Consider the following 24815-nt stretch of genomic DNA (forward strand, 5'->3'; position numbering starts at 1 on the left):
ACATGGCTGAGGATAAGGGCGTGGTGGGAAGACCATAAAACCGTGCGTTGAAGTCATTCATGGGCCCTTGCAAGAGTGGCCCCACCATGATTGGCTTTACACGATGCGCTGGAAAACCGGAAACTTGCCAGGATTCAAGGCTAATGAAGAAGCAAAGAAGACTAGGAGGTTAGCCTCCTCTACTCCCCTTCCTATGCACTTATTAGGACCTACCCCGACGGTGCTCAGCAACGCGTTCGGGGCAGGCCCAGGGGCTTCTGTCGATGCAACAAACCCTAGGTCCGTTGCCCTGACTGTGCCCAGGCACGGGAGCAAGGTTACATCACCAAGTACAGGCCAAGTACAAGAAATCAAGGTCCTCAAAAGGCCAACATGCGGATCAAGAGGACCAAGAACAAGCCAGGGAAGCAAGAAACCATCAAGGGAAAAGCCTCCCTTGCCAGGCAGGCGAGCTCGGCAAGGTCGGGGTTACCCCTGGAAGGAGACCTCCAAGACGCCCCGGCAAGGCCTGCCGGGCTCACGAAGACGTAGCCACCTCACTAACCAACTTCACCGCGATGCACATCATCTATCAGTGCAGTGTCAAGCCGCAAAGAGACTAAGTGGCAGCCATTTGCCACATGACGGCCTCTTTCTACAGAAGATACCTATAGATGACACTCGTCCTGCGACGTGTCAAGCGAGCAGGCGCGAAGTTGGCGAGATAGCCTGGCAAGGCTTGCCGGGCAAGCGACAATGTGACGTTGAGCAGCGCATTTAATGCGCTTTGTCAGCCTACAGAGTTAGGTATGATAGCACTATTTGCTATCTTATCAGTGCATAATGACTGATTTGCCACTGTGGTGACCCCTTAGCCTATAAAAGGAGGCCCATGTCAACCTTAGAAAGGGTTGGACACTGGATTAGCAAATCCACCCCCTCATATTTCGTACACTCGTAGCCGTTTGGCCCCGAGGCAACTCTGCCTGGCAAACGCATTACGGCCACCACCATCAATCCACCAAAGCAGGAGTAGGGTTTTACGCCTCACGATGACCCGAACCTGGGTAAATTGCTCGTGTGATCCCTGCATGCTGCCCCACGCTCTTCTACTCTTTATGCAACGTGACCCCCCCTGCCGAACCAGCAAGGGGCCCTTTGTCCCTTAGGTGGCCGTGGTTTCCCACGACAAGTTGAGAAACAACTTGAAAAGAAAAGAAAACGAGTTTGCTCTAATCATGGTGGAGAGTACCTCTCTAATGAGTTTGATTTATTTTATGTGGAACATGGTATTATTCATGAGAGGACGCCTCCCTATTCACCCCAGTCAAATAGGGTTGCCGAACAATGAAAGAGCATGGTGCCCCATGTTTGATTTTGATAATTGATGAAAATCCTTATGGATTAATGGTTGCCTTGAGTTATATTTGTAGGGTTTGTCCATAGGGTTTGCTTGAAGATCATCTATTGGTTTCAAGGTTATTAGAAGAAGATTATGTGTTGACCAAGGTGTTATTCAAGGATTTATCCAAAGATTGATCATGTGAGAGTTGAGCCTATTGCAAGCATGTCTTGAAAGTTGTGTGAACACTCATGTCTATCTTCAAGACATCATCTTTATGAGGAGAGAAAATAAGATATAAGGTTGATGAATACTAAGTGCAAAGAGTGTATTCAAGTTGATCAACACATAAAGCGTAGAAGATGTGCCGAGTGGGATCAAGTGATCTCATGGTATGGTAAGCATTGTCCTTTACGCTTTGTGTACTAACCCATGGTCTATGTGAGAGTTCTTTGTGGGATTAGGTATGTTTCAATGGGCGTGCGTCAAAAGGAATATATCATATAACCCATGGAGGATGACATCAAGTGGTGATCATCATCAAGACTGCGGTGTGCAAGTTCAAGTGGAGCATCACAAAGAGATCATGCTTGAAGCTTGCCATCTATTGTGGTGATAATGGACATGTGAAGATGTGTCGAAGAAAGGTTCACCCATAATGGAGTATGGGGGAGTAATCTACTAGTCTTCACCGAGCCATCACAATCTAGAAAGGTGGTCCAACTTGAGGAGGACAAGATCGTCATCATCTTGCTCAAGTGGACTATGCGCAAGGCAAAGGTTTATCCTTGATAGATTTTCTATTTTACTGGTCTCATGGTGTTAGTTGGGAGACCGGGTTATAGGATCAATAGTCGTATTATCAAGGCATCTCTCAAGTGAGTAGCTTGATCGTATCGTTCATAGAGAGCTCAAACCATTGCATCCTTGGCATCATCTTTCTTGGTTGTTGGTCGACTTTTCTCTACACAAATTTTCATGTCAAACTCCAGCTCATCAAAAACGGAGTTCGCGTGCATCATCTTTGCGTTTTCAGTGTTGGAGAGTTTGTCGGTTCATGGGGAGGTCCTCTTCCTTATCCTATTGACATTTCTTCTCCATTGCTAGTTCTAAATATATCCAACAAGCTTGAGTTTGCTGAAATGAGAGTTCATTTGCAGAAGTTATGGGCAATTTTTATAGTTTATTGCGATACTTATGCTATGAGCTACCGCGACCGCCACCGCTTGTTTTTCACCCTCTGTTACATCGCGATAGGTGCACAGTAGTAGTGCGGTACTTCCACTGTCTACTACCACTATCATTATTGCTTATTTTGGGGCTGTTGTTACCCTATCAACATATACGGTACTAGAGTGGTTGTAGAATGGTAGTACCACTACGTGCGGTACTTCCGCTCTGCGCCACCTCTGTACCATGGTTTCAGTGTGCTATGTGACCCTAAGCGGTAGTACCGCTGAAGGGTGGATGGTAGTACCGCTCTGGCGGTACTATCGCTCTAGCTGCACGTGCTCACTATGTTACAGCTGGAACTGTCGCTTGAAGCGATAGTACCGCTTTTAATACAGGCTGAGGCATAACGGTTGGATTTGTCCCCACCTATAAAAGGGGGTCTTCTTCTCCAATGGATCTATCCCCTAATCTCATGTTTGCTCTCCATTGTTGACCTTGTTTGAGCTTGCTATCTCTCAGTCCCTCCAATGATTCTTGCTAGTTTTTGAGGGAAAAGAGAGAGGAGATCTGTAACATCCCAAATTTTCAATTTGGAATATTATACATTAGATCATCATTGCATATCATATTTTATTTTGCCATTGGTTTGATCCTAGAAATTTCTACGCAACTCAAGGACCCACGGAGAGAGTTGGGAAATTCTTTATTTTCATATTTGAGTTTTCTCAAATTTTGAGAATAGGATCATTTGATTTAAGTTATTTTATCATCAATTATTTCTATTACAAAAATATGAGAGAGGGAATAAAATGACTTTCCCAAAATAAAGAAATGTTGAGGATTTAATAATAAAATCAAATAAGATTTTATTTCGGAGTTTTTCGTTATTTTATTTGAATTTAGGAAAAATGTGCGTTTTTCAAAATTGCATTTAGGCCCCAAATAAATGTTCACCTTTTGCGGCTTGATTTTAGAAGCCCGGGAAAGTTTATTTCGGGATTTTTGGAGTCCGTTTAGTATTTCTTTTTATTTTTCTTCTGCGCGTAATTATTTTAAAAAAAACGAACCGACCTACGGGCCGTGTCCGACTAGGACTCCGGCCCGACTAGCCTTTATAAGCCGGCCCACCCCGGGCCGAACCCTAGCCCCAGCCTCTCCCGAGTCGCGCCGCCGCCGCCGCACGCCGCGCCGCCGCACGCCGCCGCCGCCGCCCGCCGCCGCCCGCCTCTGCCGCACGCCGCCGCCGCTGCCGCCGCCGCCCGCCGCGTCGTCGCCGGAGCCGGACGCTGCCGCCACCGACCCGCCGCCCGAGGATCGCCTCGCCTCGAAATCCGTGCCGCCGTTTTTTTTTTCGAAAAAACCGTTCGGTTTTTTTGTCGGTTTTTTAGTTTCGGTTTTTTAATAGATCGGTTTTTCCGATTTATTTATTTAGCGAGCGTACGTCCGTTCGTTCGTTCTAGCGAACGTTCGTTGTTTTTCTTTTTCTCGGATTAAATCCGCGATTTTTCTGATCGCGATTTCTGATCCGATTTTCGTTTTAGTATAACTTTTCACTCGTTTATCGAAATCAGGCGATTCAAGCGCCTGGAGTTTCGTCTCGAAACCCTCTATCTGTTTAACCAACTTAAACAATTTTTTGCTACTGTAAAAATTGCCTTAGATCCAGATTAGTAGAACGAAGTTGTTTTTCTTTTGCCGTTTGACTTTCGTTGTTTCGTTTGATGTGATTCTTTTTGCAAACCGGAGTTCTTAAGTTGAACTTTCTGGTTAGATCTCTTATTTGACTTTTACCTGTGCATTAGATGAGTACTTATTGTATGCTTGTTTGTTTGTCTGCGATAGAAAACCCGAAGTGCGCCGCCTGTTACTTCAAATCTCTAGGTTTCACGGATCATCAGCAAGGCAAGTAACACTTTGATCATACCTTTTCTACTACCCAGTTTTATTGCATTAGATCAATCCTCACACATTGCATGATTAGGATCTAATTAAATTGTGGGATGGGAAGTAGTTGAGGTAGTACCTATTACCTGTTTTATTATCAAACCTTTGGGAGTTACTTCTACGTTTGCCATTATGCTTTGCTATGCTAGTAGACGTTGATTGGGTGAGTGATATTCATGACATATGTGAGTTTGTTTATTAATGGTTTATCTAAGGTGGCAACTTAAACACACATCTGGGTGGATTGAGGTACCTGGGTATTCCAGGATTGCCTGTTTCTTTTGGACCGCCACCCAGGCTCAAAGGGATCATGAGATTATTCATACTAGAAACTTCCGTGTGCAGGCACAAGCCATTATGGGCTCTGGCATAGTTGTAAGTCGTGCGAACTCTTACAGGGTAGACTAGCAGATGTAGGGGAAAGTAGGTGTAACGGGCTATCCATCGTAAGGTGCTAGCGCTTCTGAAAGACTGTGTCTCGGTCATCCGTCTTCTCAAACACCATGTAGTGCGAGAAACCAAACGGAGGCGATCGAGTCTTGTGGGGAAAAGTGCGCAAACCTCTGCAGAGTGTAATAAACTAATCATGGTTAGCCGTGTCCCCGGTTATGGACATCTTGAGTATCTAATACCTAGATTATCATGTGAATCTCAACATGTTACTCTAAATTAATTTTGTTGGGTTTTTTTAATGATGATGCTTAATTGGGATTGAGAATGCTGTCAACCATTCTCAATGTTTAACAACTACCATGATAGGGAAAAATTGGCTTTACGCAAAACTGTAACCATAGAGCTTTCCACTAGCCAAATATGCATATAGTATAGTTGTTTCATTCCATTACTCTCTATGTGTTACCTTGCCAGCATATTCCATGTGCTGACCCGTTTCGGGCTGCAACCTTAATGTTGCAGACTTTTCAGACGATGATTAAGGAGTTTTTAGGCCGTGGTTCTATACTCAGTGATGCCGTTGGAGTTGATGGACTCACTTATCTTCCAAGCCTTCCGCTGTTTTCGTTATTAGATGGCCTTAAGCCATATTTATTGTAATAAGTTCTCTTTTGAGACACTCGATGTAATAAGTGTGTGATTGCAACTCTGTTATAAATCCTCCGAGTACTGTGTGGTGTCAGCATTACTGATCCAGGGATGACACCGGAGCACAGAGATCAGACTGTTTGAGGTCTGGTCGCTACAAGATCTAGATCTACATTTCCACCAATCCATCTCTCTTCTAAGTGAGGGAACCCTTTGGATCTAGATCTTGGAGTTCTTTGTGTTCCCTTTCTATTTCTTCCTCTCACATTCCTCCATATCTTTCGTTGCTTTGGTGAGGTTTGAGAGTGAGGGACTTGGGCACTTCGTGTGCCCTTGCCATTGCATTTGGTGCATTGGTTTGAGTTATCCACAGTGATACGTGGAAGTGAAAGTTGAGAACTTATTACTCTTGGGTATTTGCACACCCTAGAGCTTGTTCCTCTTGGGTGCTTTGGTGCCCTAGATGGTTGGTGTTGTCGAAGCCCAACCATTGTGGTGTAAAGCTTCGGACAAGCTTCGGGAGACTCCAATTAACTTGTGGAGAGTGCCCCGAGCAATTTGCACTGGTTCGGTGACCACCCCAAGGGTTGCCAATTGTACGTGTTCGGTGACTGCCCTCAAGGGTCCCTTAGTGGAATCACGGCATCTTGCATTGTGCGAGGGCGCGAGGATATTACGGTGGCCCTAGTGGCATTTTGGGGGGCATTGTGCCTCCACACCGCTCGAAATGGAGATTAGAATCAACAAGGGTGTGAACTTCAGGATACATTGTCGTCTCCACGTGCTTCGGTTATCTCTTACCCAAGCCCTTTACATATGCACTTTACGTTGTGATAGCCATAGTGTTTCTTGTTATATATCTTACTATCACTTAGTTTATCCTGCTTAGTATAAGTTGTTGGTGCACATAGGCGAGCCTACTCATTTTAGGTTTTGTGCTTGTCAAATTAAACACTAGTTTTATTCGCATTTTTTCAAACCTAAACCATAATTATTTTAAAGCGTCTATTCACCCCATCTCTAGGCGACATCCATGATCATTCAAACGAAAAAACCGCACTCTAACAGATTTGGTTAACACGATGTTAGATACATCGGGTTTATCCAAGGCATGGTGGGGGCGGCTTTATTGATATCATGTCATGTCCTGAATAAAGTTCCCATGAAGGATAATGAGAGTAATCCCTATGAGAAATGGGAGAAGAAAAGAACTACACTCTCCTACTTGCGCAATTGGAACTGTTTGGCAAAAGTCAACGTGCTGATAACCAAAAAGCGTAAGTTGGGACCAAAGACTATGGAATGCATTTTTCTAGGCTATGTGCATAGCGTTGGCTATATATTTCTAGTCGTGAAATCTGATGTACATGATGTGAAGGTCAGTACGATCAAAGATTCTAAAGATGCTACATTCTTTAAGGATATTTTCCCCATGAGAGATATGCAAAGCACTTCTAGATTGGAATCTGATGAGACTCCTGAACCTGACATTTCGATAAAATATTATGAGCACAAAAGTGATGAAAGTTCCACAAAGGATGATGAGGAAGCTCCTATTAGGAGAAAGAGACAGAGAACTGCAAAGTCCTTTGGTGATGATTTCCTGGTGTACCTCGTGGATGACACTCCCAATTCCATTTCATAAGCTTATGCATCACCGGATGCTGACTACTGGAAGGATGCGGTCCACAACAAGATGGATTCCATCTTGGATATTGGGACATGGGAAATCACCGACCGTCTTTATGGTTGACAACCATTGGGACATAAGTGGGTGTTCAAAAAGAAGCTGATGCCCGAGTGTACTGTTGAGAAGTACAAGGCTAGGCTTGTGGGCAAGGGTTATACCCAGAAAGAAGAAGATGATTTATTTGATATTTACTCACATGTGGCTAGATTGACAACCATTCGAGTGTTACTCTTGTTGGCTGCTTCGCATGGTTTTCTTATTCATCAGATGGATGTTAAATGGCTTTCCTTAACAGCGAGCTAGGCGAGGAAATTTACAGGCAACGGACAAATGGCTTTGTAGTAAATGGCCAATAAAGAAAGGTGTGCAAGCCTGAAACAAGTGCCTAAGAAATGTCATGAGAAGTTCAATCGAACTTTGACATATGCTAATTTTTTGTTAAAGAAGCTCACAAACCTGTATACTATCGCCATGGTGGGGGTGAATGGGTTATTTTCTGTTTGTATGTTGATGACATACCGATATTTGGGACCCACCTCAAAGTCATTGAGGAGGTTTATGATGAGGACATCAATACCATTGTTACATCCACATCCCCTACTGCTACATATACTAGACTAATTACTAGAGCTCGCGCACACCAATTAAATTATCAGGTACTTTCGTTTCTTGGTAATGATTCTAATGTTCATGAGAATATGATGCTGCCTAAATTGGATACATTTGTTTTGCTTACAAATGAAGGGCCTGGCATGGATAAGAGGGATGAAGAATGGAGCAAGACCAAACATGGAGATGATGGCATGCGCAAGGGGAACAAGAACAGAGTTGCAAGTGATGATTTCAGGACTTCGAAGCCACCATAAGGAGTGCATGAAGCCTTGGACAAAATATAGAAGATGCCACTTCATAAATTTCGTCCGGAGGCTATTCTAGGTGCTGCGTCACCTTATTATTGGGCCAGACCCATGTAATTTTGAAATACTTAAGTATAGGCTGTTTTTAGAGTCCGTATGTGTGGGCAAACAAGAGTTAGGGTTGGTTTTGGACCCCTCCTCCAAGGGCCACGAAATCCCCCCCTCTTCCTCCATATATACAACCCTTAGGGCGTCGTTTAGACTTAGGATTTTGTTTAGATTAAAAGTTCGCCATAACTACAACTTCGCGTACTTCGTTTGTGTTGAACGACCAAACCAAGATGTCACAGAACTCCACCTTGATCAATAAAGCTTTCATCTTATATTCGCAATATCCAGATTGCAATCTCAGTTTCTTGCTTGTTCTTCATTTGCTTGCAGGAAATAGACCCTCGTGGTCAGGTTGATCGTGCTCCGGCGTGGTCAATAACCTCTCAGAGTTGGTTTAGTGATTACTAAGGCGCGACGTCCTCGCACGTTCGTAGTTGGATCGTCAAAGTATACTCCACAGAAATGATAATCACCTTCTCATCGAAAGACGAGACAACTTTGCCTCTATCAAGTGGTATCACATTTCTAGGTTGCTTGGCCAGATTTCATAGTTTTTCGTAGTTTAGATCGAGTCTGTTCTTCATACCTATAGTCCACGGAAAAGCCCAAATTTTTTTAGGGTTAGTTCATCATATCCAAACTAATCTGAGCCTTTGCATAATCTTTTCCGTATTTTGCTTTGTTGAATTTGCGGTTGCATCGTCGTGTCAAGTTGCTGGTCTTAGTGTCTAGTTTCCCTTAGAGTTTCGAGTTCTTCTCACAAGTTGTCACGCCGCCGCCGCACCATCGTCATTGCTCCTGCCATATACCACCACCACTAACATATTCCTTACCGCTGCCATATACATCCGCCTGTCAACCACCAATACGAGTCCACATATACATCCACTTGTCCACCACCAATCCGAGTCCACATATACATCCGCCAGTCCACCACCAATTCGAGTCCACATATACATCCACCTGTCCACCACCAATCCGAGTTATTTTCATATTAGGTTTGTTTTCGAGATCCATCTATTTTCTGATTCGTATTTCCTTGCCTGAGTAGGTTAAAAAAAGAGTCTGGAGACCCGCGGACAGTTTTTAGGCCAAAATTTTGGCAGCCGAAAATATTTTTTCCCTATCCTGTTTTTAGGCTTTCTGAGTCTTTTGAGACACTCACCATCATAGTGATTTTTTGTCACACTTTTTTGTCATCGCTGCCCTGATTTCAGAAAAATAGTCAATTTTTTGTGCCTATCCAGTCAATTTGACTTGGGAAGAGTTTTGAGACACTCATGATTATAGTGATTTTCCGCAAAAAAAGAGCGCAAAAAAAATCCAGAGTGTGCTTTTCCCTTGTTTACGTGTCGTGCCGTGATTTTGTTAGTGTTCTAGGCTCGCGTTTCTAGTACGGTCTAGCCTAGGACCAGCACAGTACCGTTGTTGAGCATTTATTCAATTTTGCATCTCTGAATTGATTATTGTTGACCCTTTTTGCTACCATATTATAAGCCTTCCCAGCTCCACATACATCTACGTCGTGCGTTTGACTCTCCCTGGTAATTGCTCTATCCAAGCTTTGAGAGTTTTGACTACAACGGTTGCCGATCACCACCTACTGCTGGGTGGGAACTGGTAAGAATTTGAGATTTGCTTAATAGATTTGTGACACACTACCACTTTCGAGTAGTCTGTAGGATCATATTCTTGTGTGTTTCTATTGCTACTAACCATGGCAGGACCACAAGCTGACGAGATTGACTAGGATAACATGTCGAAGAAGGAGCTTCATGATAAATTTCAGCAAATGTTGAGTCAACAGGTGGAAGACGTCATGGCCACCTTCGGAAAGGCACTGGAGAGGATTGATGATGTTAAGAAGACAATTGACACCAAGTTGGACGCCAAGTTCGATGAAGTACTCACGCGTCTTCCACAGCCACTGCCCGCTGCACCTGTCGCACCTCTACAACAATAACAACATCACCTTCCAAATCAAGTGGGACAAGCATTGTGCATTCCCCTTGAGCATGGTCAAAATTCTGGTGCCGTTGTACCTACTGTTGATGCTTCTGTAGCTCCTGCTGCTATTGCAGAGGTGGAAGACCATTACGAGGATGAGGTTGATCAAAATCAGAACTACGTGCAACCACTAGCACCACCATCACCACCACCACCGGGTCATCGTCATGCATACCATCGCAATGGTAGGGCTGCACCACCACCTGAGGTACGAGATCATGACCATCTTCCTAAACTAAAATTGAATATTCCACCATTTGAGGGTAGATATGTTCCTGATATATATCTTACTTGGGAGTTAGAAACTGAACAACGTTTTACATGTTTACAATATCCTGAAGAGAGACGTGTTCCTGCTGCTGTTTGTGATGTAGGGTGGAACCCTAGATGGCCGATCTTTCATGAAAGGAGAGGATCCCGTGAAGAACATGAAGAACACAAGGGGAAACACGAGAGAATCACTCAAACCAACAAGAACGATCACACATATGCTAGATCCATGAAAACAAAGGAAGATACATGATCCAAAGTCAACAAAGGACGATACAAGAGGTAACCGGTTCTTCTCAGTGATGAGGTCTTGATGGTCTTCTCCATGAGGAGGTCTTGAATCCAACATGCATCTTCTCCGTAGAGGGGCCGCGGTCTCTCTCGTGGAGTAGATCTGATGTGCATGAGCGAGGCTCTATATCTAATATGAGCTATCACAATGCTAACCCTAACTAGGAGGAGGAGGGGGTCTATATATAGTGTTAGCCCACGAAGGGGTAAGTGAGAGGGGGGATACATGGGCCCTTGGCCCGTTCACTATGCGCAGACATGCGTCAGATGTCCGGGCTGGCGGCCGAATGTCTGGGGCTTCGCGACGGGCCGGATGTCCGGGCTGGCCTGGATCTTCTAGTTGCATTCAGTGATGGAGGGGCCAGATTTCTGGGGTAGTGGACGGATGTCCGGGACTTCGGGAGGAGCCGGATGTCCGGGGCTGCGCTGGTCCTTTCCGGTGTTCTCTGGATAGACGATGCCAAATTTCCGAGGCAAGGGCCGGATGTCCGGGCTGGGGCCAGATGTCCGACCACTGTAGCAGTTGGCTCTTCTTCCTTCTCCTTCCTTTGCTTCCGCGCTCGCTTGGTCTTGATCCTTGGGCTCTCCATGGTCTCCTCGGGTGTACCTGAGTATGCACAAGGTCCGCGCTTAAAGTAGCATCCATGTCTTACATGCGGAAAGGGAATATTCGTAAAGGAGCAAGCTCACCTTAGGTACAATGGTGTATGCTCGAGTGTACATGGGGATGATCGTAGGATGCTCTGCAACAATTTGTGCTTTCACTAGTTTTGCATGTGTTTGGTGGTCTGAACATTGTAGATTATATCCTATTCCAGCTACTTGGGCTGCTTTGAAAAATGCTATGCGTACTCACTGGGTTCCACCATATTATCAACGGAATTGCTTCAAAATTTGCAGCATTTGAGACAAGGAAAAAATTGTGTAGAAGAATATTATCAGGAATTACAAACTGGTATGAATAGATGTGGTATTGTTGAGGATAATGAAGCTATGCTTGCACGTTTTATGGGTGGATTAAATAAAGAGATTCATACCATTCTAGAGTATAAGGAATATAATAATATCACTCGTTTATTCCATCTTGCTTGCAAAGCTGAACGTGAAGTGCAGGATCGACAAGCATTGGCGGGAACTAACTTTTCTGCAGGTCGACCTTCATCATGGACACCGCGTGCATCCTCTACTTCCACACGTTCTGCTACACCGACGCCTCCGTCAGCTGCCACCACCAACCATGATACAAGTAAGCAGGCACAACCACCACTATGTGCCAAGATCACACCTTCTGGGCCTGCGCAGAGCTCTTCTTCATCCATGTCATCAGCAGGGCGAACACATGATATTATTTGTCGTCGTTGCAAGGGTGGAGGTCCTTATGCGAGAGAATGCCCATCTAAGTGTGTGATGAATGTTACTGAGGATGGTGGGTATGAGTCTGCTACTAACTATGATGAGGAGACTTTGGCTCTTATTACAAGTGAAGAACATGATGGAGATGATTCTGATCATGAGACGCAATACATGGCTGCTGAAGATGCTGACAGGTATGAATGTTTAGTTGCTCCACGTGTTTTGAGTGTGCAGGTTACAGAAGCAGAGCAAAATCAGAGGCATAATTTGTTCCATACAAAGGGAGTTGTGAAGGAACGTTCTGTTCGCGTCATCATAGATGGAGGGAGCTGCAACAACTTGGCTAGCATGGAGATGGTGGAGAAGCTATCTCTCACCATAAGAGCATATCCACACCCTTACTACATCCAATAGTTCAACAACAGCGGCAATGTTAAGGTAACACGTACTGTTCGTGTGCATTTAAGCATCTCTACAAATGCTGATTATGTTGATTGTGATGTGGTACCCATGCAAGCATGTTCGTTATTACTTGGTAGACCATGGCAATTTGATAAAAATTCTATACACCATGGTAGAAACAATCAGTATACTCTTGTTCATAAGGATAAAAATATTACTTTGCTTCCTACGACTCCTGATTCCATTTTGAAAGATGATATTAATAGAGCTAATAAAGCAAAACAGGAGAAAAATAAGAGTGAAAATCAGATTATGGCAAAAGAATTTGACCAACAAATGAAGCGTAATAATAAACCAACTAGTGTTGCTTCTGAAATTACATTGAAAAATGCATGCTTAATTGCCACCAAATCTGATATTGATGATCTAGATTTTAGCGAATCTGTTTGCTATGCTTTTGTGTGCAAAGAGGCATTATTTTCATTCGAGGACGTGCCTTCCTCTTTGCCTCCTGCTGTTACTAACATTTTGCAGGAGTTCGCTGACGTCTTTCCACAAGACGTGCTACCGGGATTACCACCTATTCGAGGATTGAGCATCAGATTGACTTAATTCCCGGTGCATCGCTACCTAACCATGCACCATACCATACCAATCCAGAGGAGACGAAGGAGATAATGCGTCAAGTCCAGGAGCTGCTCGACAAAGGTTATATACGCGGATCCCTTAGTCCTTGTGCCGTTCCTATTATTCTAGTGCCGAAAAAGGATGGTACATTGCGTATGTGTGTTGATTGTAGAGGCATTAATAATACTACTATTCATTATCGTCATCCTATTCCTAAGCTAGATGATATGCTTAATGAATTGAGTGGCTCTACAATATTCTCCAAAGTTGATTTGCGTAGTGGATACCATCAAATTCGTATGAAATTGGGAGATGAATGGAAAACAACATTTGAAACTAAGTTTGGATTATATGAGTGGTTAGTCATGCCTTTTGGGTTAACTAATGCACCTAGTACTTTCATGAGATTAATGGACGGAGTTTTACATGCTTTCATTGGACGATTTTTGGTAGTCTATTTTGAAGATATACTGATTTATAGCAGATCTTTGGAGGAACATTTATGTGCTGTTTTTATTGCTCTATGTGATGCACGTTTGTTTGGTAACCTTGGGACATGCACTTTTTGCATCGACCGAGTATCTTTTCTTGGCTATGTTGTTACTCCATAGGGAATTGAAGTTGGTAAAGCCAAGATTGAAGCTATTGAGAGTTGGCCGCAGCCCAAAACGGTCACACAAGTGAGTTTTCTTGGCCTCGCTGGATTCTATAGGCGTTTTGTGAGAGATTTCAGCACCATTGCTGCACCTCTCAATGAGCTTACAAAGAAGGATGTGCCTTTTGTTTGGGGTACCGCACATGAAGAAGCCTTCACGGTATTGAAAGATAAGTTGACACATGCTCCTTTACTCCAACTTCCTGATTTTAGTAAGACTTTGAGCTTGAATGTGATGCTAGTGGAATTGAATTAGGAGGCGTGTTATTACAAGATGGCAAACCTGTTGCATACTTTTCTAAAAAATTGAGTGGGCCTAGTTTGAATTATTCTACTTATGATAGAGAATTATATGCTCTTGTTCAGACTTTAGAAACATGGCAACATTATTTATGGCCCAAAGAATTGGTTATACATTCTGGTCATGAATCTTTGAAACATACTAAAAGTCAAGCTAAACTGAATCGTAGACATGCTAAATGGGTTGAATTCATTGAGACTTTCCCTTATGTCATTAAACACAAGAAGGGTAAAGAAAATGTTATTGCTGATGCATTAGTCTCGTCACTATACTATGCTTTCACAACTTGACTTCAAAATATTTGGTTTGGAGACCATCAAAGATCAATATGTGCATGATGCTGATTTTAAAGATGTAATGCAGAATTGTAAAGAAGGAACAACGTGGAACAAGTTCGTCGTTAATGATGGATTTGTGTTCCGTGCTAACAAGCTATGCATTCCAGCTAGCTCCGTTCGTCTTTTGTTGTTGCAGGAGGCGCATGGAGGAGGATTAATGGGACACTTTGGCGTGAAGAATACAGAGGACGTACTTGCTACACATTTCTTTTTGCCAAAGATGAGACGGGATGTTGAGCGTTTTGTTGCTGGCTGCACTACATGTCAAAAAGCTAAGTCACGGCTCAATCCTCATTGTTTTATATATGACTTTGCCTATACGTAGTGTTCCTTGGGAGGACATATCTATGGACTTTGTTTTAGGTTTACCTCGAACAAATAAGGGGGGGGGATAGCATATTTGTTGTCGTGGATAGATTCTCGAAAATGGCACACTTTATACCATTTCATAAAAGCAATGATGTTGTTAATGATGCTGATTTGTTCTTTCATGAAATTAGTTGCTTGCATGGTGTGCCAAATACTATTGTTTCAGATCGTGATACTAAATTTCTTAGCCACTTTTGGAGAAGTTTATGGGCTAAGTTGGGGACTAAACTGCTTTTTAGTACTACTTGTCACCCCAAACTGATGGACAAACTGAAGTAGTCAATAGAACATTGTCTACTATGCTTAGGGCTATTTTGAAGAATAATAAGAAAATGTGGGAAGAATGCTTGCCTCATATTGAATTTGCTTATAATCATTCACTTCATTCTACTAGTAAGATGTGCCCTTTTGAAATTGTGTATGGTTTCCTACCTCGTGCACCTATTAATTTGTTGCCTCTTCCATCTTCGGAGAAGGTTAATTTTGATGCTAAACAACATGTTGAATTGATTTTAAAAAATGCATGTGTTAACTAAGGAAAACATTGAGCGTATGAATGCTAAATATAAACTTGCTGGAGATAAGGGTCGAAAACATGTTGTGTTTGCACCTAGAGATCTTGTTTGGTTACATTAGCGTAAGGATAGATTTCCTAATTTGCGCAAATGAAAGCTAATGCCACATGTTGATGGTCCTTTTAAGGTGTTAGAGAAAATAAATGATAATGCATATAAACTTGAGCTGCCTGCAGATTTTGGGGTTAGTCCCACTTTTAACATTGTAGATTTGAAGCCTTATCTTCCGTCGAGGGCGACTTCATTTCAAGAAGGGGAGGATGATGAGGACATCAATACCATTGTTACATCCACATCCTACTGCTACATATACTGGACCAATTACTAGAGCTCGCGCACGCCAATTAAATTATCAGGTACTTTTGTTTCTTGGTAATGATTCTAATGTTCATGAGAATATGATGCTGCCTAAATTGGATACATTTTTTGCTTACAAATGAAGGGCCTGGCATGGATAAGAGGGATGAACACTGGAGCAAAACCAAGCATGGAGATGATGGCATGTGCAAGGGGGACAAGAACGGAGTTGCAAGTGATGATTTCAGGACTTTGAAGCCACCATAAGGAGTGCATGAAGCCTTGGACGAAATATACAAGATGCCACTTCATAAATTTCGTCCAGAGGCTATTCTAGGTGCTGTGTCACCTTATTATTGGGCCAGGCCCATGTAATTTCGAAATACTTAAGTATAGGATGTTTTTATAGTCCGTTTGTGTTGGGAAACAAGAGTTAGGGTTGGTTTCGGACCCCTCCTGCAAGGGCCATGAAATTCCCCCTCTTCCTCCATATATACAGCCCTTAGGGCGTCATTTAGACTTCGGGTTTTGTTTAGATTAAAAGTTCGCCTTAGCTACAACTTCGCGTACTTCGTTTATGTTCAACGATCAGACCAAGACGTCACACAACCCCACCTTGATCAATAAAGATTTCATCCTATATTCGCAATATCTAGATTGCAATCTTAGTTTCTTGCTTGTTCTTTGTTTGCTTGCAGGAAATAGACCCTCGTGGTCAGGTTAATCGTGCTCCGGTATGGTCAATAACCTCTCAGAGTTGATTTAGCTATTGCTAAGGCGCGACGTCCTTGCACGTTCGTAGTCGGATCGTCAAAGTCTACTCCACAGAAATGATAATCACCTTCTCATCAAAAGACGGGACAACTTTGCCTATATCAGTTTATCTCATAACTTTGAGATGAAAAATCTTGGTGTGGATGATGTTATCCTGGACATGAAGATACTGAGAGATAATGTGGGTGGAATTACACTTCTGCAATCCCACTACGTCGAGAAGATTTTAAGTCATTTTTGGATATTTGAACTGCAAACCTTCTTCAACACCATATGATCCTAGCGTGCTGATTCAAAAGTTCAAAGGCATGACTGTAGATCAATTGAGATACTCTCAAGTGTTTTGTTCATTCAAGTACCTAGCTTGTGCTACTCGGCATGGCATCTCATTTGCTGTGTGCAAACTGAGCTGGGTTGTTTCCAATCCAGGAGATGCACATTGGCATGTTGTTGAGCGAGTCATGCTTTGTTTGCAAGGTACTGTGAACTATGGAATTCACTATATTGGGTACCCGGCGGTACTTGAGGGGTAGAGTGATTCGAATTGGATATCTGATGTTGATGAGATGAAAGCCATGTATATGTGTCACACTTGGTGGTGGTGCCATTTCCTGGAAGTCTTGCAAGCAGACGGTCTTAACGAGATCGACTATGGAAGTAGAACTTACAACATTAGACACATCATGCTTCGAAGCAGAATGGCTTCGAGAGCTTTTGATGGATTTGCCATTGGTTGATATGCTAGCCCCGGCTATGCTTATGAATTGTGACAATCAGACAGTGATTGCCAAGGCAAAGAGTCCAAAGGATAACTTGCAATCCACAAAGCATATAAGAACAAGATTGAAATTTGCCAGACATTCAAGAAACTCGGTGTGATTGCTCCCGATCTGTCTCGGTCCTCCTGTACTTTGACTACTTCCTCTGTGTCGACCCCATGGACAACACCACCGCCACTGCCGAGGCTGGTGCTATCGCCGCCGCATTGGCCTGGCCACCCGGAGGGTGATGTCTACTATGCAACTTTATTCTTGTAGACTCATCTTGGGCCTCCAAGCATAGAGTTTTGTAGGACAGTAGCAATTTTCCCTCAAGTGGATGACCTAAGGTTTATCAATCCTTTGGAGGCGTAGGATGAAGATGGTCTCTCTCAAACGACCCTGCAACCAAATAATAAAAAGTATCTTGTGTCCCCAGCACACCAAATACAATGGTAAATTGTATAGGTGCACTAGTTCGGCGAAGAGATGGTGATACAAGTCTAGTAATGATAGTAGATATTGATTTTTGTAATATGAACAATAAAAAATAGCAAGGTAGGAAGTAAAAAAAAGTGAGCACAAACGGTATTACAATGCTTGAAAACAAGGCCTAGGGTTCGTACTTTCGCTAGTGCAATCTCTCAACAATGCTAATATAATTGTATCATATAATCATCCCTCAACGTGCGATGACGAATCACTCCTAAGGTCTTATCTAGAGGAGAACATACAACGAAATTGTTTGTAGGGTATGAAACCACCTCAAAGTTATCTTTTCCGATCGATCTATCCAAGAGTTCATACTAAAATAACACCAAGTTATCCTTTCCGATCGATCTATCTAAGAGTTCGTACTAAAATAACACCAAATGATAAACAACAACCAACTTTAATGTCACCTAGATACTCCAATGTCACCGCGAGTATCCGTGGGTTGTTTATACAATATGCATCAAAGAATTTCAGATTCATAATACTCAATCCAACACAAAGAACCTCAAAGAGTGCCCCAAGATTTCTACCGGAGAAACAAGGACGAAAACATGCATCAACCCCTATGCATAGATTACCCCAACGTCACCTCGGGAATCCACGAGTTGAGTGCCAAAACATATATCAAGTGAATCAATATGATACCCCCATTGTCATCATGGGTATTCACAGCAAGACATAGACCAAGTGCTCTCAAATCCATAAAAATATTCAATCCAACAAGAACAAAATCTCAAAGGGAAAACTCAATTCACCACAACAAGATAGAGGGGAAAACACCATATGATCCAACTATATTAACAAAGCTCGTAGTACATCAAGATCATGCCAAATCAAGAGCACGAGAGAGAGAGATTAAACACATAGCTACTGATACAAACCCTCAGCCTCGAGGGTGGACTACTCCCTCCTGATAATGGTGGCCGCCGGGATGATGAAGATGGCCACCGGTGATGATTTCCCCCTCCGGCAGGGTGCCAGAACAGGGTCTAGATTGATTTTTCATGGCTATAGAGGCTTGCAGCGACAGAAATTCCGACCTAAGGTTATTTCCGGGGGTTTCTGTATTTATAGGAATTTTCAGCGTTGGAATCACGCGAAGATGGGCCACGAGGGGTCCACAAGACACCAGGGCGCGCCTGAGGGGGCTGGCGCGCCCTAGTGGGTTGTGCCCACCTCATGGCTCTTCTAGCCCTCCTACGAAGCTTCTACTGCCTCTTTTGTTCCAAAAAAATCGTTAAAAAGTTTCGTTGCATTTGGAGAACTTTTATTTCTGCACAAAAAACAACACCACGGTAGTTCTGCTAAAAACAGCGTTAGTCCGGGTTATTCCATCCAAATAATACCAAAACCATATATTTTTTAGTAAACATGGCATGAATTCTTCATAAATTATAGATACGTTGGAGATGTATCAGAGGGTATGACTTGTTCATACCCTATTTACTCATTCATGTGCTAGCCGTGTATGTTGTGTTTATAGATGTTTCAGTTCTATGTACTGTATGTGCTCTCATGCTTAGGTATCAATATGAGTTGCGTACTGTGGTTTCCATGTTTATTATCTACTCATGAATTATATTAATAAAAATACTAATATTTCCAGCAACTTTAGGCATATCAGGTCACTTTCCATGATCTGTGGGCTTCTTCATATTTTCCCCATGATTGACAGGATAGGTTTGTTGCTTGCTTCATTCTCTGTCTGTACACTTGTTTTAGGCAGTGGTACTGAAGCCTTTGCTTTGGCTGGCTTCCCCTTGGGAACAATTTTTTTCACTTTCTTCGGTGTTGAGGTCTCAGGTTCTTCAGGAACTAGAGTCGGAGGAGATCCAAGATGTGTCATGTGCTCTGTGGTTGTTTTTGCTTCTTTCATAATTTGCATGATTTCCATGTCATTGAGATATTTGTTCTCCGGCTTGTGAACAACCTGACAAACATCCCTTGGCACATGTGGACGTGATCAAGTTCCCATCCACAAATGCTTTCTCCTCTACCTTAGTCTGCCATCACCGCCGTCCTAGATCTCACCAAGGATCTTATGCATGGAGAACGATCAGGAACCCTTTGTGCCCAGCGCCACCTTCGCATCCTATGGCATCATCGTCACTGATCACAATTGCCCCTCCTTTTCCTCCCCTGCCAGATGTACCTGAAACCTGAGCGGAAAATTGTGGAAGCAACTTGGAAGCGTAGGGAGTGAAGTCGGTGAAGATAGAGTTGGTGGTGTAGAATGTGGGCACAAAATGATGTAGGGAAAAACATAATCAGTGTAATTTATCCATGTGTTCATGAATTAGAGGTCGATTAGAGGAAAACACGAAGAACATGAGGGGAATCATGAAGTGAAATATAAATCAACACACATAGATGCAAATAGAGGTACACATAGATAGATCCATGAGCCAAATCATCGAAAGAGTGAGATGGAACAAGATAGTTCTTCCCCAAGTCCTAGAACAAGGAAGTCTTGATGATTCTATGATGGGAATCCTTCTCCACAAGTGGAGCTCTTGATAATCCCTAGGGATCCTTCTCCAATGAAGGTCTTGAACTCCAATGGAGTGTTTTATTTCAAGAGGAATCCCACAAGGGGGTACATGAGCTAAGCTCTATGATATGAGATCTTCTTAGCTATCCCTAGAATGCAGGAGTGAGTGGAGTATATATAGTGCTAGCCATGAAGGGGTAAGTGAGGGGCAAAATGGGTACATGGACTATGACCCAACTCACTGCTTACATGCAGACTGGAAGTTCCAGGGCCCAAACATCCCGAGAAAACTTTTGGGCAAGATTAGGGCTTACCAGAGAGTTTGCACTCTGCACGTGAGGGCGGACGGACGCGGCTGGAAGTTCTGGGTGTGGCTGGACGTTTCGGGGAATGGAAGTTCCATGCTGGTGGCCATTGCTTCTTCTTCCTTTGCTTCCAAGCTTCCCTCGCACATGGTGTAGGCATACTCTTGAGCTTGGACTCCTCGACGAATGTGTAGCTCCGCTCACATCTATGCATGCACACAAGAGAGGGTGACGGTGTCCTGGACTAAGGGGTACTAACAGTCCATGGGCTGAGCTTAGAGCCCACTGATCATTACAAGGAAGGACTCTAGAAGCTATGAACCATGGCGTGGTGAAGATGGAAACCTCCAAAGAGTTGGTGTGTAGTTCAAGGATAGCTCAACATCCGACATGTTGGCAACCAACCATATGTGTAACCCAGGGACCCCTGGTGCATATATAAGCTGCGGGGTTTAGTATTTAGAGGCACGATTACCAGCCTTAGGGTTTAGGACACAATCATATGATCTCGAGGTAGATCATCTTGCACTCTATACTCCATCACATCAATACAATCAAAGCAGGACGTGGGGTTTTGCCTCCTCAATAGGGCCCGAGTTTGTGTAAGCATCATCTCCCTTCGTACCCTGTTACCATTGTTCCTAGACCTATAGCTCGGGAACCCCTACCCAAGATCTACCGGTTTTAGCATTGACATTGGTGGCCCATACATGTCACACTATTCGGCCGCTCTGGAATAATGGAGGCATCGATCAACAATCATACCCAAAATGGCATGTCTTCCATGCCAGACCTTCAAGTCATCGGATCAACCGAGAACCAAAAACACATCAGATCACCCTCCCCCCTTAAGAGTTGAAGGGTGGCAACATAAAATCTACAACCGAGCTTCGTGCTCTATACCCAAGCTTGATCGAGGATCTTCATGCGCAAACGAGCCACGATTCGGTGCACCAATCAGTAGAGGCCGGTGAGCCTTGACATTCAGGAGAATCTTGGAGCTTGGACCCAAAGGATAGCCCTGTCGGTCCAACCTCGGCACAACAAATACGGATGGAGCACTTTGGAGCATCAAGCCCACAGCGCACAGGGGTCCAATTTTTGATCCCACCCACCCCCACATCTAATATTGCCCGAATAACTCAGGGCCACCCGATGTCTGGGATCTAATATACGTAAAGCAACAACCAAACGAGACAGTCCGTCAATTTTGGATGCGTTTCCTGTTCGTCAAGAACAAAATTCCAGATTGCTATGACTATCTTGGCGGTTTTTCTCACCAGTTGCCACAGCGAGGGCATACTTAACGCCCTCGATCATAGATGCGTTCAAATTTTTTCCGAGCTATCTGCTCTTGTAAGCTGCATTGTAATTTTCCCGGAAGAGGAAGGGTGGAGCAGTATAGTAGAGATAAGTATCGCCTCAGTGAGAACCAAGGTTGTCGAACCAATATAATAACCACGCAAATTCTCTTCTTCAACACCTACACTCACAAAAGCAAATACTTGCACCCAATGCGGGCAAGAGGGTTGTCAATCCCCTTGAACTCGTTACTTGCAAGGATTAATTATGATAATGATAGATAGATAAAAGAAAAGTGAAATAAAAAGTATAAAATTGCAGCAAGGTTTTTTTGGTTTTGATAATATGATAAAAGTAGACCCAAGGGCCATAGTTTTTGCTAGAGGGTTCTCTCTCGAAACAATAGCATACGGTGGGTAAACAAATTACTATTGGACAATTGATAGAAAAGTGCATATTTATGACGTTATTCATGGCAATGATCACACATATAGGCATCATGTTTTTGACAAGTAGAATGACTCCTACCTGCATCTTCTACTCTTTCTCAACCAATCGACAGCTATCCAGCATGCATCTATGGTATTAAGTTCATGACAAACAAAGTAACGCCTTAAGCAAGATGACATGATGTAGACAAAGTAAACTCAAGCAATATGAATAAACCCCATTGTTTTACCCTTAATGGAAACAATACAATACTTGCCTCGCTACCCCTTCTGCCGAGGTGAGGACACCGCAAGATTGAACCCATTACAAAGAACCTCTCCCACTAAAGAGAAATCAATCTAGTTAGCCAAACCAAACTGATAGATCAGAGAGAAATAGAAAGCTATCATAATCATGCATAAGATGTAACATCCAATTTTCCTAAATTAGGATGTTATTAGATCATTCATATGCATCTCATATTTTTTATTGCATTATTTGTTTTTCTGCAATATTCTTTTCATTATGCAACTGAAGGCAATTTATTGGAGTGGAGATAACATGACTTCTCCCCTATTTTAAAAATGTTCATAATGTCCAGAATATTATTTCCAGTTTATCTGATATGTTCTGGTATTTTTTCATAATCTCTGAAATATTTTATTTGAGGGTTTTGTTGCCGTTTATGTGACCATTGCATAAAAACTATTTTCAAAATTACATTAGAGTAGGAACTAGTGTTCCTGTTGTTTATATTAGTAGGGTTATTTTTACTGTGTGTTTATATATTTTATTTAGATTTTATACTGGTGTTTTTAGGCTACTTATTTAACTGTTGTGGTTTTTGTTTAAAAGAAAAAAAACCACAGCGCTGCAACACGCAACACACTGCGCGGCCCACCTAACTCCCGCACTGCTCGCGACCCAGCTGCTAACCGAAGCAGTACGCAGCCCCCCATCGCCATTGCTTCACCCGCTGTCCAGCTGGTCCCGCACCTGTTCGTCTCCTTCCTCGAGCCAGACACGTTGTGCCATGCCGCACGTGCACCCGAGGCCGAGCCCGAGTGATGAGGACATGACTACCTTGGATACGACCAAAAATATTGCATACATGCATATTTGTTAGGTGATTTCTAATGCAAACTATTCAATAATCTATTTATGTTATCCAGAACAAAAATACTTCACACACTTTTGTGTTTTGTCTAATTGCAGGTGTATGGGACATTTGTACAATCCACATATGAAGATAAGGGAAGAGGAGAAGTTTATGTTGTGTTCAAAAAGTCCTCTCACGTCACTTTTGGGCCAAGAGAAGATAGAGTCCAAGTCTTTCACGTTTTGGATTCAGATTCGGACTGCACACACATACCTGACTCAAAACGCCAACAACTTTTTCATACGGACTCCGAATTGGGTGATTCTTTTTTTTTGGAAACTAGATTTCGTGCTCTTTCCAACCCAATTGGATTCACCTTCAAATTCGTCCGGAGCGTTGAGTTACGGACGAAACAATCTGACGTTGCAGCAGAATCCGAGTCAAACTACAAGCCCAAAGGTGTTGCATCACCTCCACTTGGGCCCATGAGCCTTGTACAACCTAGGGTTAGTTTTAGGCTGCCTTGGGACGTCCTCCCACCTCCTTGGCCGCCACCCCTTGCTCCTATATAAGTAGATCCATCTAGTAGCTTTTTGCTGGGGATTTGTTTAGTTAAAAGTTAGCCATTGCAACTTCGTGTACTTCGTTTGTGTCCAACGCACAGACCAAGACCGCTTACGGATCCCCACCATTATGAATACCTCATATATATTTGCAATATTCAGATTGCTTTATCATATTCTTGCTCGTTCTTCCATTGCTTGCAGGAATAGACCTTCGTGGTCAGGCTGACCGTGCTTCCGGCATCGTCAGTAACCTTAGGAGATTGGTTTAGTGATTGCTAAGGCGCAACGTCGTGCACGTTTGTAGTCGGATCATCAAAGTCGTCTCCACCAAATCGATAGTTATCATCTTATCGAAAGATCGGGACACCCTCGCCTCTATCAAGTGGTATCAGTTTTCAGGTTGCTCGGTGAGAATTTCCAGTTTTCCTAGATTAGATTTATTTTCTTACCTATTGTCCAAGAAAAAGCCACAAAAAAGGGTTAGATCTATTCATCCTTGGTCCAAGCCAGTCTGAGCCTTTGCAATTTTCTTTTCATTGCTTGCATAGTTGAATTATCGGTTGCATCGTCGTGTCGAGTTGCTGGTCTTAGTGTCTAGTTCGTTTAGAGTTTCGAGTTCTGTTCACATTAGTCACGCCACCGCTGCATCATTATCTCTTCCGCTGTCCACCACCCATCCATCAATTTCCACCACATGCTACCCACCATTCATTGTCATAATAATAGTTGAGATCGTTCACATCTTCACTTGATCCAATCTGCATCTTATCTAGTTTGTTTTGGAAAGAGGGAGAAAAAAAAGAGTGAAAAAAAAGTGTGAGGAAAAAAAAGGGAAAAAAAACAAAATTCGGATCTTTTTAGACTCAATCTCGTAGTTGAATTCGGATTGGAATCTGTTTTGTGCATTGTTCAGTAAAACAGCTTGGCTGTTGTTTCACATCATTATCTTTACTGCCGTTGTGATCTTCACTTAT

This window comes from Triticum urartu, chromosome 1 (genome assembly GCF_003073215.2).
Source record: "Triticum urartu cultivar G1812 chromosome 1, Tu2.1, whole genome shotgun sequence".
Taxonomy (NCBI): Eukaryota; Viridiplantae; Streptophyta; class Magnoliopsida; order Poales; family Poaceae; genus Triticum; species Triticum urartu.